This window comes from Arvicanthis niloticus, chromosome 7 (genome assembly GCF_011762505.2).
Source record: "Arvicanthis niloticus isolate mArvNil1 chromosome 7, mArvNil1.pat.X, whole genome shotgun sequence".
Lineage (NCBI taxonomy): Eukaryota > Metazoa > Chordata > Mammalia > Rodentia > Muridae > Arvicanthis > Arvicanthis niloticus.
The window spans coordinates 83,589,909-83,608,376 of NC_047664.1; the positions used below are offsets into that span (position 1 = coordinate 83,589,909).

The window sequence follows — 18,468 nt, forward strand, 5'->3', positions numbered from 1 at the left end:
TCTTAATATCAATTGACTCAATTCTCAAATAAAAAGCTGTAGACTAACAGACTGGATACTTAAACAGGATCCCAAATTTTGCTGCATACAGGAAATGCACCTCAGCAACAAAGACACTACCTCAAAGTAAAAGAATGGAAAACAATTTTCCAAGCAAATGGTCCCCCAAAGCAAGCTGGAGAAGCCATTCTAATTTCAAATAAAATCAACTTGGACCAAAAGTTATCAAAAAAGATAAGGAAGGATACTTCATACTCATCAAAGAAAAAAAATCTACTGAGATGAACTCTCAATTCTGAGCATCTATGCCCCAAATGCAAGGACACCCATATTCATAAAAAAAACTTTACTAAAGCTCAAAGTACACATTGTACCTCACACAAATTATTGTATGAGACTTCAATTATTAGAATTCAATTTTTGGGAGAATTCAATACCCCACTCTCATCAACAGACAGATCATGGAAATAGAAACTAAACAGAGACACAGTGAAATTAACAGAAGTTATGAACCAATTGGATTTTTTGGATATCTGTAGATCATTTCATCCTAAAACAAAAGAATATACCTTTTTTTCATCACCTTATGGTATATTCTACAAAATGGACCATATAATTAGTCACAATACAGGTCTCAGTATATACAAAAATAGTGAAATAATCCCTTGCAACCTATCAGATCACCACGAACTAAGGCTGGTCTTCCATAATGAAAAAAAAAAAAAAAAAAAAAAAAAAAAAAAAAAAAAACCCACATACACATGAAAACTGAACAAAGCTCTACTCAATGATGACTTGGTCAAGGAAGAAATAAAGAAAAAAAATAAAGACTTTTTAGAATTTAATGAAAATGAAGGCTCATCATACCAAAACTTATGGGATACAATGAAAAAAGTGCTAATGGGAAAACTAATAGCTCTAAGAATCTACAAAAAGAAACTGGAGTGAGCTTACACTAGCAACTTGACAGCACACATGAAAGCTCTAAAACAGAAGAAGCAAATACACCCAAGAGGAGTAGACAGCAGGAAATAATCAAACTCAGGGCTGAAATCAACCAAGTAGAAACAAAAAGAACTACATAAATTATCAACAAAACCAGGAGCTGGCTCTTTGAGAAAATCAACAAGATAGATAAACTCTTAGCCAGCCTAACCAGAGGGCACAGAGACAGTATCCAAATTAATAAAATTAGAACTAAAAAGAGAGCCAGAACAATAGAAACTGAAGAAATTTAAAAAAATCATCAGATCCTACTACAAAAGTCTATACTCAACAAAACTAGAAAATCTGGATGAAACGGAGAATTTTCTGGACAAATACCAGGTACCAACATTAAATCAGGAGCAGATAAACCATCTAGACAATCCCGTAATCCCTAAAGAAATAATAGCAGTCATTAAATGTCTCCTGACAAAAAACAAACAAACAAACAAACAATCAAACAAACAAAAAACATGCCCAGGACCAGATGGTTTTAGTGCAGACCTCTATCAGATCTTCAAGAAAGACCTAATACCAATACTCTTCAAATTATTCCACAAAATAAAAAAAGAAGGAACACTACCCAATTTGTTCTATGAAGCCACAGTTATGCTCATACCTAACCACACAAAGACACAACAAAGAAAGAGAACTTCAGACCAATCTCTCTTACGAATATTGATGCAAAACTACTCAATAAAATTCTCGAAAACCGAATCCAACAACACATCAAAACAATTATCCATCATGATCAAGTAAGCTTTATCCCAGGAATTCAGGGATGGTTCAATATTTGGAAATCCATCAATGTAATCCACTATGTAAACAACTCAAAGAAAAAAAAAACAAATGATTTTCTCACTAGATGCTGAGAAAGCATTTGAGAAAATTCAACATCCCTTCATGTTAAAAGTCTTGGAAAGATCAGGAATTCAAAGTCCATACCTCAACATAGTAAAAGCAATATACAGCAAGCCAGTAGCCAACATCAAACTAAATGGAGAGAAACTTGAAGCAATCCCACTAAGATCAGGGACTAGACAAGGCTGCCCACTCTCACCCTACCTATTCAATATAGTACTGGAAGTCCTAGCCAGAGCAATTAGACAACAAAAGGAAGTCAAAGGGATACAGATAGGAAAGGAAGAAGTCAAAATATCACTATTTGCAGGTGATATGATAGTATACTTAAGTGACTCCAAAACTTGCACCAGAGAACTCCTAAACCTGATAAACAACTTCATCAAAGTGGCTGGTTATAAAATCAACTCAAACAAATCAGTATTCTTCCTCTACTCAAATAATAAACAGGCTGAGAAAGAAATTGGGGAAATAACACCCTTCACAGCAGTCATAAATAGTATAAAATAGCTTGGTTGAATCTAAGCAAGCAAGTAAAATATCTGTATGACAAGAACTTCAAGTATCTAAAGAAAGAAATCGAAGAAGATCTCAGATGATGAAAAGATCTCCCATGCTCATGAATTAGCAGGATTAATATAGTAAAAATAGCCATCTTGCCAAAAGCCATCTACAAATTCAATGCTATCCCCATTAAAATCCAAGCTCAATTCTTCCCAAAAGTAGAAAGAGATATTCTCAATTCATTTGGAATAACAAAGAAAAAAAACCCAAAAAACATGGGATAGCAAAAACTATTCTCAACAATAAAAGAACTTCGCAGAGAATCAACATTTCTGACCTGAGTTGTACCATAGAGCAATAGTGATAAAAAAACAAAACTACATGGTATTGGTACAGAGACAGGCAGGAAGATCAATGGAGTAGAACTGAAGACCCAGAAATGAACCCAAACTTCTAGGGTCACTTGATCTTTGACAAAGGAGCTAAAACCATCCAGTGGAAAAAGGACAGCATTTTCAACAAATAGTGCTGATGGACAGCATATATAAGAATGCAAATTGATCCATTCTTATCCCCTTGTACAAAGCTCAAGTCTAAGTGGATAAAGGACCTTCATATAAAACCAGATACACTGAAACTAATAGAAGAGAAGGTCTGGAAGAACCTTGAATACTTAGGCACAGGGAAAAAGTTCCTGAACAGAACACCAATGGTTTATGCTCTAAGATCAAGAATTGACAAATGGGACCTCATAAAATTGACAAGTTTCTGTAACGCAAAGGACACTGCCAATAGAGCATAATGGCAACTAACAGATTTGGAAAAGATCTTTACCAATCCCACATCAAATAGAGGGCTAATATCCAATATATATAAAGAACTCAAGAAATTAGACTCTCTGAAGCAAAAAAAAAAAAAAAAAAAAGCAGAAAAAAAATTAGACTCCAGACAAGCAAATAGCTCTATTAAAAATTGGGTACAAAGCTAAACAAATAATTCTCAATGGAGGAAACTCAAATGGCCGAGAAGCGCCTTAAGAAATTTATATCATACTTACTTATTAGGGAAATGCAAATAAAAGCAACCCTGAGATTCCACCTCACACCAGTCAGAATGGCTAAGATCAAAATGTCAAGTGACAGCAGATGCTGGCAAGGATCTGGAGAAATACTCTTCCATTATTGGTGGGATTGTAAGCTTGTACAACCACTCTGGAAATCAGTCTGGCAGTTTGTCAGAAAATTAAACACAGCATTAAGTGAAGACCCAATAGCATTAAGCTATACTAGTCCTGGGCATATACCTAGAAGATGCTCCAACATATAAGAATAGATACTACACTATGTTCATAGCTGCCTTATTTATAATAACCAGAAGCTGGAAAGAACCCAGATGTCCTTCAACAGAGGAATGGATACAGAAAATGTGGTACATTTACACAATGGAATGTTACATGTCTAGTAAAAACAATGAATTCAAGAATTTCTTAGGCAAATGGATGGAGCTAGAAAATATCATCCTGAGTGAGGTAACCCAATCACAAAAGAACACACATGGTATGCATTCACTGACAATTGGATATTAGCTCTAAAGCTCCCAATACCCAAGATACAACTCACAGACCACATGAAGCTCATGAAGAAGGAAAACCAAAGAGTGGGTACTTCAGTACGTCTTAGGAGGAGTAACAAAATACTTATGAAAGAAAATATGGAGATAAAGCGTGGGACAGAAACTGAAAGAGGTGTAGTCTGGAGACCATTCTACCTGGGTATCCATGCCATGTGTAGTCACCAAGGTAGAAGCTGATGTGGATACCAGGAAGTGAATGCTGACAGGAACCTGATATTGTTGTCTCCTTAGAGGTCTGCCAGAGCCTGACATATACAGAGGTGGATGCTCACAACTAACCATTGCACTGTTCATAAGGTTCCCAATGGAGGAGTGAGAAAAAAGACTGAAGGAGCTGAAAGTTTTTGTGGCCCCATGGGGAGAGCAACAATCCCAAACAACCATGGATCCCAGGGTCTAAACCACCAGCCTGGGAGCACATAGGGAGGGACCCATGTTCTCTGTTTTGTTTTCCTTCCTCATGCAGTCTATTCTGAAAATCTGATTGTATATGGTGATTAGAATAAATTTGAAATATGAGATTTTGAACTGGCACCCATTAAGTCATTATTGTGAAATTTGGAGAAAGTGACTAATCTCCATTTAGTGAACTTAATCCTTTCTAGTATTTTCCTAAGCATATTGACAGCTGTGTTACCCTCAGTGAACCTCTTGATCAATCTATGAAATTGAAAAAATAATGTATATTTTCTATTGGAGTTTTGAATCCCATCCACACCATATCCTCAAACTGTGTTTAGTCTAATAGACAGGATAAATGAGAGACTTACCAAGCATGGAAATTCCACCTCACAGGATAACTCTCCAGAATCCAATACTATGGGTCATCATCAGTACCTTTAGCCAGTCATTACTTTTTAAAAAATAGTTTTTTTCTACATTTTGTCATCTGCAGATGACATTTAAAAAGGAACTAACTTGGCTACATATAGAATCAGGGCTTCCTTTATAATTTGGAATCACTAAAGGCAAATAATAAATTTAAATGGCTGACTTTTCAATAGAAATCTCCATAGGTGTCTTGGGTGTAGGACTTCACAATCTATGCTACTGAGATAGAAAATACACTCCAGCACAGGTTTAAGGTATGTATGTTAACATATGTTTCCTAGTCCATTTGGTATCCAATTCCACTCCAATCTTTACTAAAAGAAGATGAAATGATGAAATTTCATATGTATGAACAAATACAAAAGGGAACAGCAAAACTAAAAAATGCATTTGCAGAATGTTTTGAAAACTAACCAATAGCCAAAAAGGAATTTTAGAAAGATTCCTGCAGAGAAGGGTGCTAACAAAAAATAAATGAATAGACATTGAAGTACATCACAACTTGTAGCTGTAGAAATCCTGTCTGAAAGAATGATGGCGTTCAAAAAAAAGTTACATGAATTATTTTAAAATATAAATTTAGACATATAAACATTTCCTATAGATGTCCCATCTGGATACTTTCTTTCCTCTTCAAAACAAAAAAGAATTAAAAAAAAAAAGGAAAGAAAGAAGATAAAAAGAAAGGAAAGGAAAAATAACATAAAGAAGTTTTTGTATATCAAAATGCCAATGAGCATAGATTAAAAATCAGGGTGTCATAATGAAAATGGTTGTTATAAAAATTTATAAACTAAAAAGAAAAATATTCATACTCATTTTTATTAGATTCTACAGTGCTGGAAATCCAACAAGCTAATTCAGGTTGAGATATCCAATTTAGGATTTCACATATCACATGATGTGTGTTATATCAAGGTTTCCTAGGCAAATGTGATGATATTATAAGCCATCATAAAGCAAAGACAAGGCAATGAATGAATGGGTTATCAAGAGCAGCACCACATGCTCTTCCTACATTTCTCTATGACAAATGGAAAGAATAGATGAGGCCACTGAGCAACGTGTTGGCTTATTCACACAGAGGGAACATTTGGCTTACAATAAATTATCCTTGCCACACACAGATAGCTTATGTGGCATTCTCCAAAGAGCCATGCTTCATAGGTCCGCAGTTATTTACTGTAGATAGATTGAGCTACTATTTTTCCTAGTTAGTTTTTTATCTGTACAAAAAGGCATGTATTCTGTTGTATCAGAGTTCATATTCACAAGATTACACGAGGTCACTTCCTTACTTTTTCTTCTCTTCAATGTTCCTTCAATAAATGAAGACAATGACTTATACACTGGCTGAACTAACAGAATTTTTTTTAACAATATGACAAGTTATCTGCAACCCAAGTGATTCACATGTTTGGAAGCTCAACCTATCTTTAGTTTATCTTAAATGTGGACAACATCCAAAGAATTAAGAAATGGGGGAATGCCAGGCAGTAGTGGCACACGCCTTCAATCCCAGCTCTTGGAAGGCAGAGGTAGGCAGATTTCTGAGTTCAAGGCCAGCCTGGTCTATGGAGTGAGTTCCAGGACAGCCAGGGCTACACAGAGAAACCCTGTCTTGAAAACCAAAAAAAAAAAAAAAAGGGGGGGGGGAAGGAAAATAATAATTGAACAACACAATAATTTCATTCCTTTAAGTATTTTTCAGGTGATCAATTGTGTTAATGAAAAGAATTTCTCAGCCAGGACATAAAGTCTTAAATGTTTAAATCCCTGAGACTATCAAATAGAAATTGAAGACATCAATAATAGTGGAAATCCAAATAATCAATATAAAAGCTTGCCACACCTATAATGAAGATTGGCCACAAAAAAATATCTTATAGTTTTGAAGGAAAGTAAAATCTATACCTATCTCAACAATGAAGTCAATGGCTGGAATAATAATAAAGCTAATTACATTTTTGTTCAAATAGTAGACTATTAAAAATTATCACACAAGTCTTAATAACCAAAGAGCTCATAAATAAGAAATAGAATCAAACAATTTTACCTAGCCATGGTGAAGAAGGATATTTCAATAATGTTCAAAGCTAGATATAGGAAGTTTGAAAATACATCATATAGTTTTCAGTGTTCTGGATTATAATAGGTTGATGTGACTCTCCAAAGAGCAGGGGAACTACTAGAGGTCCAGTGAAGATGAGAAACTAAATATATATATATTTAGTTTCTCATCTTCATATATGCAAAACAATTGCACATTATGCAATTCATATATATATATATGAATTCATATATATTTATAATAAATATTATATATATATATATATATATATATATATATATATATATATATAACTTATATATAACTAGAATAATAACAATCCAAAAAGCCAAAGTCTGAATTTAGGAATAAACAGAAATATAAAAGAATGAAATTAAAGAGAAATGTAGACTGTTGATGTTGCAAATTATATCAAGGGCCTACTAAACTCAAAATGGTAAGAAAACTTAAAATATGGAAAATTAAGGAATTTCTGTGTATAGGATCCCTCATCTTTTTTTCCTTTTTTTTTTTTTTTTTTTTTGGTTTTTTTAAGACAGGGTTTCTCTGTGTAGCCCTGGCTGTCCTGGAACTCACTCTGTAGACCACACTAGCCTCAAACACAGAAATTCGCTTACCTCTACCTCCCAAGTGCTGGGATTAAAGACGTGCACCACACTGTCCGGCCCCTCATCTTTTATTATCATCTGGTCATATGTGAGCCCAAAGTTTGATTCTTTTCAATTTAATTTTTTAATTGCTCTTCCATAATCATGAGTTACCAGAGTGCTCTGCACTTATACGTTGTTAATTTGACCTCCACCAATAACTAGTGACTATTTTGAGAGATATAATGTGACAATTGTTTTTGCATTTTTCTTGTATTGCTTGTTCTAGTTAGTTTTGAGAGTTTCTAGTTAGTTTCAGCAATTATGCTTTTTTTTTAAATGAAAGGTAATATAAGAATATATTAAGAAACCATGAATATATTAATGAATCGAAGGATAGCCAACTGGGTGACAATCTCTGGCCAAAACCTATCAGCTGCCAGCAAAGCATTTAACACTTGTGCCTTGGGATGTCTCAGATTCCATCCATAACAAAATCAGATTATATTTCCTGTAACAAAATTCAATAATTTATTCTTGCTGTTTGAAGAATTGTGCAAACTCCCTTTTCTTATTATGTTTTTACCTTACCTACTTGTTATAAGTAAAATGGAATTACATTGAAATGCTTAAAATGTAACTATAATAAAATGTAGAAAAAAGTCAGTTTTAAATAGAGTAATAAATTTGTACGTGCTTAAATAACAATGCTGTGCAATCATACATCCCTAGTCAAGGAAGTCTTAGCTAGAGCAATTAGACAACAAAAGGAAGTAAAAGGGATACAGATAGGAAAGGAAGAAGTCAAAATTTCACTATTTGCAGAAAACAGATGCTGAAATTAAGATGTTCTTATATTTTGTTTAAAAGAAACAGCATAATTAGTGAAATGATAAACTTGCTCTTTTGGGGGAAGACGGTTAAATATATCCATAAAAGAAGATGTAAATATATGCTAGACAGGTAAATAATGATGGGGATAGATAGATAGATAGATAGATAGATAGATAGATAGATAGATAGCTTTTAGCAAATCAAAAGAGGAAGCTTGAAGCCACATTGCTGCTTACTTTTCTTCAATAGCTTCACATATTACACATCCATATTCTGATCTCATTTTCTTACTTCTGCTGAGATAATGAATTGTTATAGTGGATACAGTCAATGAACTGTTCAGAAAGACATATTATTAATTTTCTTAAATGAATCTGCTAAAGCTAATAATATCAATCATTTTATATAAAGTATCTTTATATTCTCTCGCCAAGTCATTAAAATTGTATCAAGGAAGAAAAATGGAAGACTCAATTAATTAAACTAATACTGTTTAGAAGAAAATATAATAAGATGAAATGTATCTGATTTGCATTTAGATACCTGCCGCAAATGAAGTTCTAGAAGCAATGGCTGAGGAGGGAATCACATGAAAGACAGAAGTTACTGGAGTGATTATTTAGAAAAGTCCCCAGTATTTTCCTTCCCTACCAGAAAAAGTCATCATGGTGAAAATTTAATCATATTATTTTAGTGTATGTCAACTGTTTTTTAAAACCACTGTGTTTTAAGTTCTATGCCAAAATGTTCAAGGTTTAATCTAATTTAAAGTCAAATATAACAGAATAATTAAATTTAACAAAAATAGAAAATACATACTGTATGCACAGATGAATTATTTTGCTCATGTCAACCATTTTCAAATTCTTTTTCTAATATGCAATTAATAAGACTTAATTTGGAGAAGATTCATATATTAAACATTTATTTAAATAGACATTTTAGGATATGCATTAAAAATAAAGCAAGACTTTGATTTCATTAACAAAGTAATAAGTTTGGCTAAGCCCAATATGTACAATTAAAACTGCAAATGACAAATGTCTGAACAGCATCATGTTTTGTAGTAAAAGCTGATGATTAAAACTGTTCACTATAATAATAAGACCCGTGGCTTTCTACCTGTGCTCATAGACAATCACGTCCTACTAGATTGTGCCTGCATTTGTACCTTAGTACCTGAGGGCCACAGCTCTTTCATGTTAATATATCAGAAGTAGGACACTAGAGACACCTTTAGACTCATCTTGCATGAGCTATATTTTAGTCATCTGGATTCATGCTATTTTTCTTTCTTCCTAACATTATGTCTTCCTTTGCTCCTAGGTTATCTCCAGCTGTGCTCTACAGCTGTTGACTCAATTCATGATAAACAATTGATTACACAGATCATAGAACAAGCTAATCAGTCTGGGACATTGGTAATGAAAAATAAAGCTTCAGCAAGTTAATATATCAGTGTTTAAGCGGAGAAAGTATCTCACACTAATTAAATAGCGGTCCCAGTGTAAATGATTTAGGCTGGTTTCCTGCAGTCTTTCCAGGTTTATTAATGAGAGCTACAAATTGTAATCTCATATTCTGAATCAGAATCATTGAGCATTACCAAGTGACCTTGAAACCAAAGTTTTGTGAGAATTACAAAGTATGATATTTATGTCTTTGTGGGATGTTGGAGCATCTTTTGGGTATATGCCCAGGAATGGTATAGCCAAGTCTTGGGGTTGAATTATTCTCAGTTTTCTGAGAAAATGTCAAATTGACTTTCAAATTGGTTATACAAGTTTGCACTCCCACCAGCAATAGAGAAATGTTCCTCTTGCACCACATCCTCACCAGCATGTGCTATCTCTTGTTTTTTTTTTTCTTAGCCATTCTGATAAGACAGAACCACATCATTGTTTTGTTTTACATTTCCCTGATTACTAAGAACTTTGAACACTTCTTCAAGTGCTTCTCAGGTATTTGAGATTCCTCTGTTGAGAATTCTCTGTTTAGTTCTGTACCCCAATTTTAAATTGGGTTATTTGGGTTGATGGTGTCTTACTTCTTGAGTTCTTTGCAAATTTTGGATATTACTGCTCTGTCAAATGTAGGGCTGGTGAAGATCTTTTCTCAATCTGTGGCCTGCTGATTTGTCTTATTGTCTGAGTCCTTTGCCTTATAGAAACTTTATGAGGTCTCATTTATCAATTGTTGATCTTAGAGCCTGTTCCCTTCAGGAATGTATCTCCTGTACCTATACATTCAAGGATGTTTCTCACTTTCTCTTCTGTGAGAGTTAGTGTATCCTGTTTTATGTTGAGGTCTTTGATCCACTTGGACTTGAGTTTTGTGTACAGTGATAAGTATAGATCAATTTTCACTCTTCTATATGTTGACAACCAGTTAGTCCAGTACCATTTGTTGAAGATGCTTCATTTTTCCATTGTAAGGTTTTGACTTCTTTATCCAAATCAAGTATCTGTAGGTGTGTAGGTTTATTAACAGTACTAAATTTTATTCCATTGATCAAAATATCTGTTTCTGTACCAATACCATACAAATATTTTTTATCATTATCATGCTGTAGTACAGTTTTAGGTCTCGGATGGTGATTCCTCCTAAAGATCTTCTATTGTTCAGGGTTGTTTTTGCTATCCTGTGTTTTTTGTTTTTCTAGATGAGGTTGATAATTACTCTTTCAATGTCTATAAAAACTTTATTGAAATTTTGATGGAGATTGCATTGAATCTATATATTGCTTTCAGTAAGATGGCCATTTTTACTATGTTGATTCTACCTATCCATGAGCATGGGAGATTTTTCCATCATCTGATATGTTCTTCAATTTATTTCTTCAGTTATGTGAAACTCTTGTTACATAAAACTTTCATTTGCTTGTTTAGATTTACACTAAGATATTTTACAGTATATGATATGATTATTAATGAATGACTTTTCTTCATAAATTCTAATGCTTAAGCTTGTCATAGAGTAAGAAGTTTTAAGGGACCTATCATGACTGCCCTCTGGAAGACCCAAAAAGCAGCTGAAAGAGTCAGATGCAGATATTTCACCCAAACAATGGACAGAAGCTACTGTCCCCTGTGGTTGAATTAGGGAAAGGCTGGAAGAAGCTGAGGAGGGCAACCCTGTAGGAGGACCAGCAGTCTCAATTAACTGGGACCCCGAGATCTCTCAAACACTGTAACACCAACCAGGCAGCATACACCAGTTGATATGAGGCTTCCAACACATATACAGCAGAGGACTGCCTGGTCTGGGTTCAGTCAGAAAAGATGCATCTAATCCTCAAGAGACTGGAGGGCCCAGGTAATTTAGGGGTCTGGTTAGGTTGGAGGTGGGTTGTAGAGATATTCTAATGGATACAGAGGTGTGGGTAGGAGGTATGAGATGTGGGAAAGACAGATGGTGATGGGGGAGGGGGGAATAAAATCTGGAGTATAATAAATAAATAAATAAATAAATAAATATTTTAAAAAGATATTTTCATTTTTTATTTTATGTTTATTTTATGGGTGTTTTGCTTGCCTGTACCTCTGTTTTCCATGTGTGTGCCTGGTTCTCATGAAGACCAGAAGTGGGCATCGGGTCCCCTGGACCTACTGTTACAGCTGTCTATGAGCTCCCATGTTGGTGTTAGAAATCAAGAGTCCTGCAGAACTGTAATCAATGCTCTTAACCACCAACCTTTCTCTCTACCCCCAAAGAAAATTTCTTTATGTACTAATACTTTAAACAATATTTGTTGAGCAGAGATTTTGTAAACATATTGTGGGAGTGACCAATATTAAACACTTAGTTTTCATTGGGTATTCAAATGTGTCATCTGATAAGGAATCCTTGTATAATACAATGATATTATCATATTACCTCTAAAATGTCTTGTATAAATATTTACCTTTTGCCAGGCATGGTTATCTCATGCCTTTAAGCCCAGCACTTGGGTGGCAGAGGCAGGCTAATCTCTGCACAGTCTCTTCTACTTATCTAGTTCCACAATATTCAAGGTTACAAATGGAGACTCTGTCTCAAAAAAAAAAAAAAAAAAAACCATCAAAACAAACAAAACAAAAAACAAAGCAAACAAACAAACAAAACACCTTCCTTTTAAAACAAGACAAGACACAGCATTGTGTGCTTGAGGCCAGCTTGGTTTACATAGTGAGTTCCAGAAAAGCCAGAGCTACATAGTTGAAGCATGTCTCAAAATTTAAAATGGAGAAAGGAAAAAGAAAAAATAAGAAGAAATATAAAAGAAAAGAACTACCCTGTTAAATTTCTGACATACAGTTTTAAGACATATTTGGATATATTTGGACATCCCATAATCATTAAATGTTATTTAGGCTTGTAACTTTTCTTATCTTTACTTTATGTGTATGGGTATTTTGCCTGTATGGAGGCATGTGTGTTAAGTACAGGCAGTTTCCTCAGACACTGAAGATAGCAACAGATGCTCTAATACTAGAGCCTTGACTGACCATTGCCAGATAATACGCTTGTACTGAAAATGGAAAAGTGCAACCAATAGTCTCCACCACTGCTGGACCAGCTGTCCAATCCCAAGGTGTGGACTGGCTAACCAACTGTGAGACTCTTACCTGGAAAGTACTATTTCTCCAGGTCTCTGTTTTGTTTAGAACACAACTCATGCATCTATCACTCAGGAAACATCCAGAAGACTATAATAGAGCCTAGGGGAATGTCCTTTGACCACTGAGGGTATTACCTTCAAGACAGATTAATAGATTTCTCCTGATTACTTTTCAACAAATTGTTGTGAAAGCCTGAACCTGGTTCTGCACAATCTCGTAAGCTTCTTTTGCTTCCTGGGACTAATTGTTCTCCTGAGATGGATCCAACATTCATGAAGTGATGCATAAAGAAGTGACCCTTGCAGGAGCCAGAATTCTGCTCTTGTTCTTCTAGGCTTTAATCTGACTTATTAAACTTCCCTTTTCTGCAAATTCAGTCTGTTTAGAGCATAAATACAGCAGATTAATAAAATGACATTTGAGTCTTCTTCCAGTTAACAATTTAGTCTTGCCATAGTAAGATTTTCAGTATTTTCCATGCCAAAGTTTACAAAGTACACATCTAAGGTATACCTTCAAAATTTGCTCACACTGGAAAGGCTTCTAAGGTGATACACTCAGTCAGAAACACTAAATAAATAAAAAGTACTGTACCAGCCCTATGAAAAAAATCATCATTTCTGTTAACAACAATTCCAATTAAAATTCTAATTTCATTTGTTATATCTGAACACAGGATATTGCACATGCTACACAAGCCATAATGCCAAATCCTTAGCCAAACTTCTATAAACGTAGGATAGAAACATGATCAATTAGCTGGTTTTCAAAACATCAGAAATCCTTAGAATTGACATGACAAACATTTCAGTATTAACGTTCATTTTCATTAGAGACCTGTCTGCTCTGGACAGCTTCCTATATTGAATTCTAAGAAGAAATTGAGCATCCTTGGAGTTACTCCAGTTGTGGTGAGACAGCCACTAGGCAAGAATTGCCACTTTCCTTCTACAGACAAATTACTGTCCAGAAAAGGACACACTTGCAGAATAGTCGACTGATTATATCTGCCTAGACAGAGTAATCAGCCCTTAATAATTCTGCAGCACTAAGGTCTGTCAGAAGATCCTGGACCAGAAGGCAGAAGAACAGATGCTCCAACGTTTTGAAGTAGAGCGAGTGTCCAGGTGTTCAGAGGTCTCTATAAATTGGCTAAGTTTTAGAAACTACGATTTGTGCTTCCCACAATTATAGTTAACTCAGTCATTCTGGATTTCTGATGGGGTTGAAAACATATAGCTATTGACCTTAAGAGAAAAGATTTGAGTGGATGGTCGTCAGCTGACATTCATCCTAAAGCCAGGTTCAGAACTAAATGTTTTAGTTAGAATAGATGACAGAGGAGCTGGTCAGTCAACAAAAGGATGGACTGGGTATTAGGACTATCCTGTACCTCACTGGTACAAATTGGCATAATTATGCTCTAATTGTATTTTGAGAGAAAAGTTTCATTTTAACAGGAAGGGTGATATGTAGGAGGAGCTAAGGTAGGAGGAGTACTGAGAGGAAGAAAAGGAGTAAGAAGAGGAGAAGAAGAAGGAGAGGAGAAGCTAGGTGATGAAAGAGAGAAAGAGGGGGGAGACAGGGAGGCAGATATTTATGTATCTCCACCAGTCAAAGATAGTTGTTATATCTAGGTCGGTCAGTGGGTTACACCTCTGATTGAACAATTCCAAACTTATAAAGCCTATTATTAACATTTTTTTTAAAAAAATGTATAAATGCAAACAGAAAAGGGGGGCATGAAATATGGGTTTCCTAAGGGGGGTGGGGGGGAATGGGGATAGGGGATACCATCTGAAGTGTAAATAAAATATCTAATAAAAAAAAGAAACATGATCAATACCAATGTTCTTGAAAGGTGTGTGTGTGTGTTGTGTGTGTGTGTTTTTATGTGTGAGCATGTATATGCCACAACATTTTCTGAATGTCAGAAGACTACTAGCAGAAGTTAGTCTCCTCCTTCTACCATGTGGCTCCCAGGAATCAAACTCATGTCCTGCCATTTGGTGGCAACTGAGTCTTAGCCTACTGAGCCATATACCAGGAATAATAAAATTTCAAAAACAAATACAAACTATATCAGGCTTGCCAATTTGAAACATAACTTTCTGACTCTCTTACAAAATTACCTAGAGACTATCTTCAAAATAATGTTCCATAATATTAATCAAATTTCATTTGTTTATTTCCTGGGGAATTTTTCAGATTATTAGATTTTACTTTTTTCATGGCTTTTTCTTTTTGTTTCTGGAAAATTATAGATAGAATAATAACATAAGATGTGCCAGGAAACATGAAATTCAGGACAGTGGAGATGATTTACAAACAGGGCAAAATGGGGAGAAATTTCCTTTGAAATCTCTTGGACCTTTGTGAATAATTACTAGGCCAGGGACTTTAATCAGTCCTGTTCTTTCCATAGAGCAACTGTCAATCTTTCTTATGACTGCCACTAATAGAGTTTGTTATCCTAACTAACCACTCAGCATTTATATGGAATCCTGACCCCAAGTCAATTCTGTCAAGACAGAATTGATTTTTGGATTTGCCTTTATATAAAGGAAACACAGGATTAGTTTCAGTGAATAATATTGTATTTTACAATAGTCTTAGTTAAAAGTAGGTATCCTTTTAAAAGTCATAACCAATTTAAGCTTTACTGTAATTATAGCTAGATGTGAGTCTCACCTTCTACCCTTAAATGTGATTGTTTTATTGACTGTTTTTTATCAAAAGGGAACAGAGTAAGCTCTACTTTGTCCAGCAAAGGATTGCTTCCTTTTAAACATTGTATTAGTACTTTGTGAATTTCACATCATGCACCCCAATCCCACTCATCTCCACCTCCCTTCCTATATGCCCCACACTTGTAACCCCCCCCCAATAAAGAAAAAAATTCTCATTTTAAAAGCTATAGTGTGCCACAGTGTATCCCTACAGTACTCCCTTTTTCACACGTCTTCATTTGAAAATGACCATTGCAATGACTCCTTGGTTTGGTATGAGACCTCTGGCTTCTATTACTCTCGCAAGACTTAAACCTTAAGATATCCTGTTGTTGCCTTGTGTCATGGAGATTCTGATGGTTTGTATTTGTAGGACTGACCTCTTCATGAACTCCAGCAATACATCACCTGATTAGGCCAATCTAAAGGTCTGGAGCTGGGCCTGAGATATATCTGAGCTGGTCAGCCTTCCAGCTCTTTGGTTCTCACTCTCTCAAGGGTAACTCTTTGGCATCATCTGTAACCAAAGCCAGTTCTAACCTGCTGCCCAGGCAAGGCTCAGGAACTGTTCTCCCAAGTAGTGTAGCTGATGAGAGACATGGACAGTTCTTATAATCTCATGACCCAGGAACCTACTATTAACCATCCATGTCTAGCAAAAGATGAGGGAAAAGAAAATGGCATTTCTCCCTAGGATGAGCCACACCACACCACTCAGCAGACAACAGATTTAGCTGAGTATCCCATACTCATGCCATCAGTGGCTGGCTCACCTGCCACATGCATCCAGGATCAGCTCTACTGTGTTACTAGGCCTGCTTTCCAGACTTCTTCATCAGGAAGGATCAGCTCTCCCACTCCGTGGACTTGGAGGCCTGTCCTCCTGCCTGCCATTGGTGACAAGGGATAGGGGATAAAAATCTCTCCCATGCCCATGTCTGGCTAGGGCAGACAGGTGGTGGGGTCACCTCTTCTGCTCTCATGCCGCCCAGGGCCAGCTGACCCAGGATGCTCAGGTGAAGGTTGGGGCCTGGTCTGCACATTCTGCAGACATCAACATGTTTCTGGATGGCAGTCTAAACCAGGGCAGTCCACATGTTCTTTGGTGGTAACACCTCTGCTACTGCAGGACTATGGACCCAGATGTGGTCCCCAGTGTCACCAACAGGCCAGGACCCTCTCAGCATCCCTGGTGACATCAGAAGGCTACTCATATTTGCCTGTTCTTCACGTCCTCCTGTCTCTACTTCTGTCTCCCTTCACTGTGTCTGTATCCTTCTGTTTCTCTTTCTCTTCCATTTCACCACATTTGTCACTCTTAGTAGTGCCAGTGATCTCACTGTCTGGGGTTATCTCAGACATTGTCTCAGGAGTGCTTTGTTGTGTATGGAACAGGGCAGTAGTCATTCAGGCATGATCTGTGTACCCCAAGGCCTGCACAGTGTGGGACTTGTGCTCATCTCAGGCTAGGCTCCCTCTCCTGGCACGATGGCACCAGATTGGTGGTCGACTCATGCTAGGTCTTCCTACCGCATTCATGCTAGGTTTTCTTCCTGCTTACAAGGAAGAATCATCTGTTTCAGGCTCTCTCCCACCCAGGGTCCATAGTCCCATGTGAGGTTCTTCTAGTCTCCAGCTAGTGCTCCATCTGAGCATTCATCCATGCTTGCTTATCATAACTGGTGGTCATCTCATGATAGCTCCTTATCTGGGTCTCCTGGTGCCAGACAGGTAGTGGTCTCCTATTGGGCCCCTCATCTCTCCTCCCCATCCATGCCAGCAGTGCATGGAAGGCAGGGGCTAGCCTCCTGGCTGGAATGCCAGCTCACTTGCTTGCACCTCCCGCTGTGGCCCTGGGGTCCCAGCAGATGTGTCAGTCAGGTGCTCTGCCGCCCCACACAGCTCACTCTGTTCTCCAGTTCCACTCAACTCTCTTCCCCGCTGGAGATGGTGGCTGGTCCTTTGCATTGCAGTGCATGCCCTTCCTGTCCACTGTGTGCACAATGCTGGGCCCCATTTTAGCCCTGGTTTGGGTCTTGAGGACAATCCTGAGTCTGGCTCGAGTTTGAGACCTGTGTTAGTTAGTTCCTTACCTGTGTGACTCAACAGGACCTGTATGGCCCTGCCTCTGCTCAGCTGTTGCTGATGTAGAGCTTTGCAATTAGCCCTGTCAGTCAGCCCAGTCACCCTTTGCTGCCTCTTCCATCATCTCACCCCACCAAAACACCTCCTCCCTATGCTCCAAGTTTATACAAACAAGAAGTTGTTACATCAAAGTTGAGGTCTTGCTTTGATAAGACTCCAGGCCATGTGTGTTTTTGGGCCTCCGACACTCACCATCCTGCTCAGCTCTGGAGAGACCCTGTGGGACCAGGCAGGACCTCTCTTTCCTCTCACCTGGACCTGCCAGCTTTAAGGAGGTGACAGTCTCAGGTATATATATATATATATATATATATATATATATATATATATATATTTTTTTTTTTTTTTTTTCAGGGAATATCAGGCTACTAATCATTCAGATGTTGGTATCTCAGAACACTGAGCATAGACATAGCCTGTCCTCTCTCTTCCACTTACTGACACACATGTGACACAGCAGTCACACATGCAGGCCTCTAGTGATAAATTGCTGTCTTAAACACAACTTCTAATATGTAAATTCTACAACTAGAATTATTATTGGAGAAATGCAACATTGTCTGTCAGAAAAATAAAATGCACAGTCAATCATCCTCTTAATGTTGGGAAGCTCAAATTTTGATACCAACCGTCCATCATATTTGTATCTCTATAAGGTTTTTTTCAATGTTTTCTATTCACACCATTGA

General features: G+C 36.7%; 1 non-coding gene across 1 annotated transcript; it reads right to left on the bottom strand.

The window, feature by feature from the left end:
* Positions 1–18,135: 18,135 nt before the first annotated feature.
* Positions 18,136–18,266, bottom strand: LOC117713208 (small nucleolar RNA SNORA17). The gene has a single exon (XR_004607387.1). It is a non-coding gene; the product is annotated as a small nucleolar RNA SNORA17 (small nucleolar RNA).
* Positions 18,267–18,468: the final 202 nt, after the last annotated feature.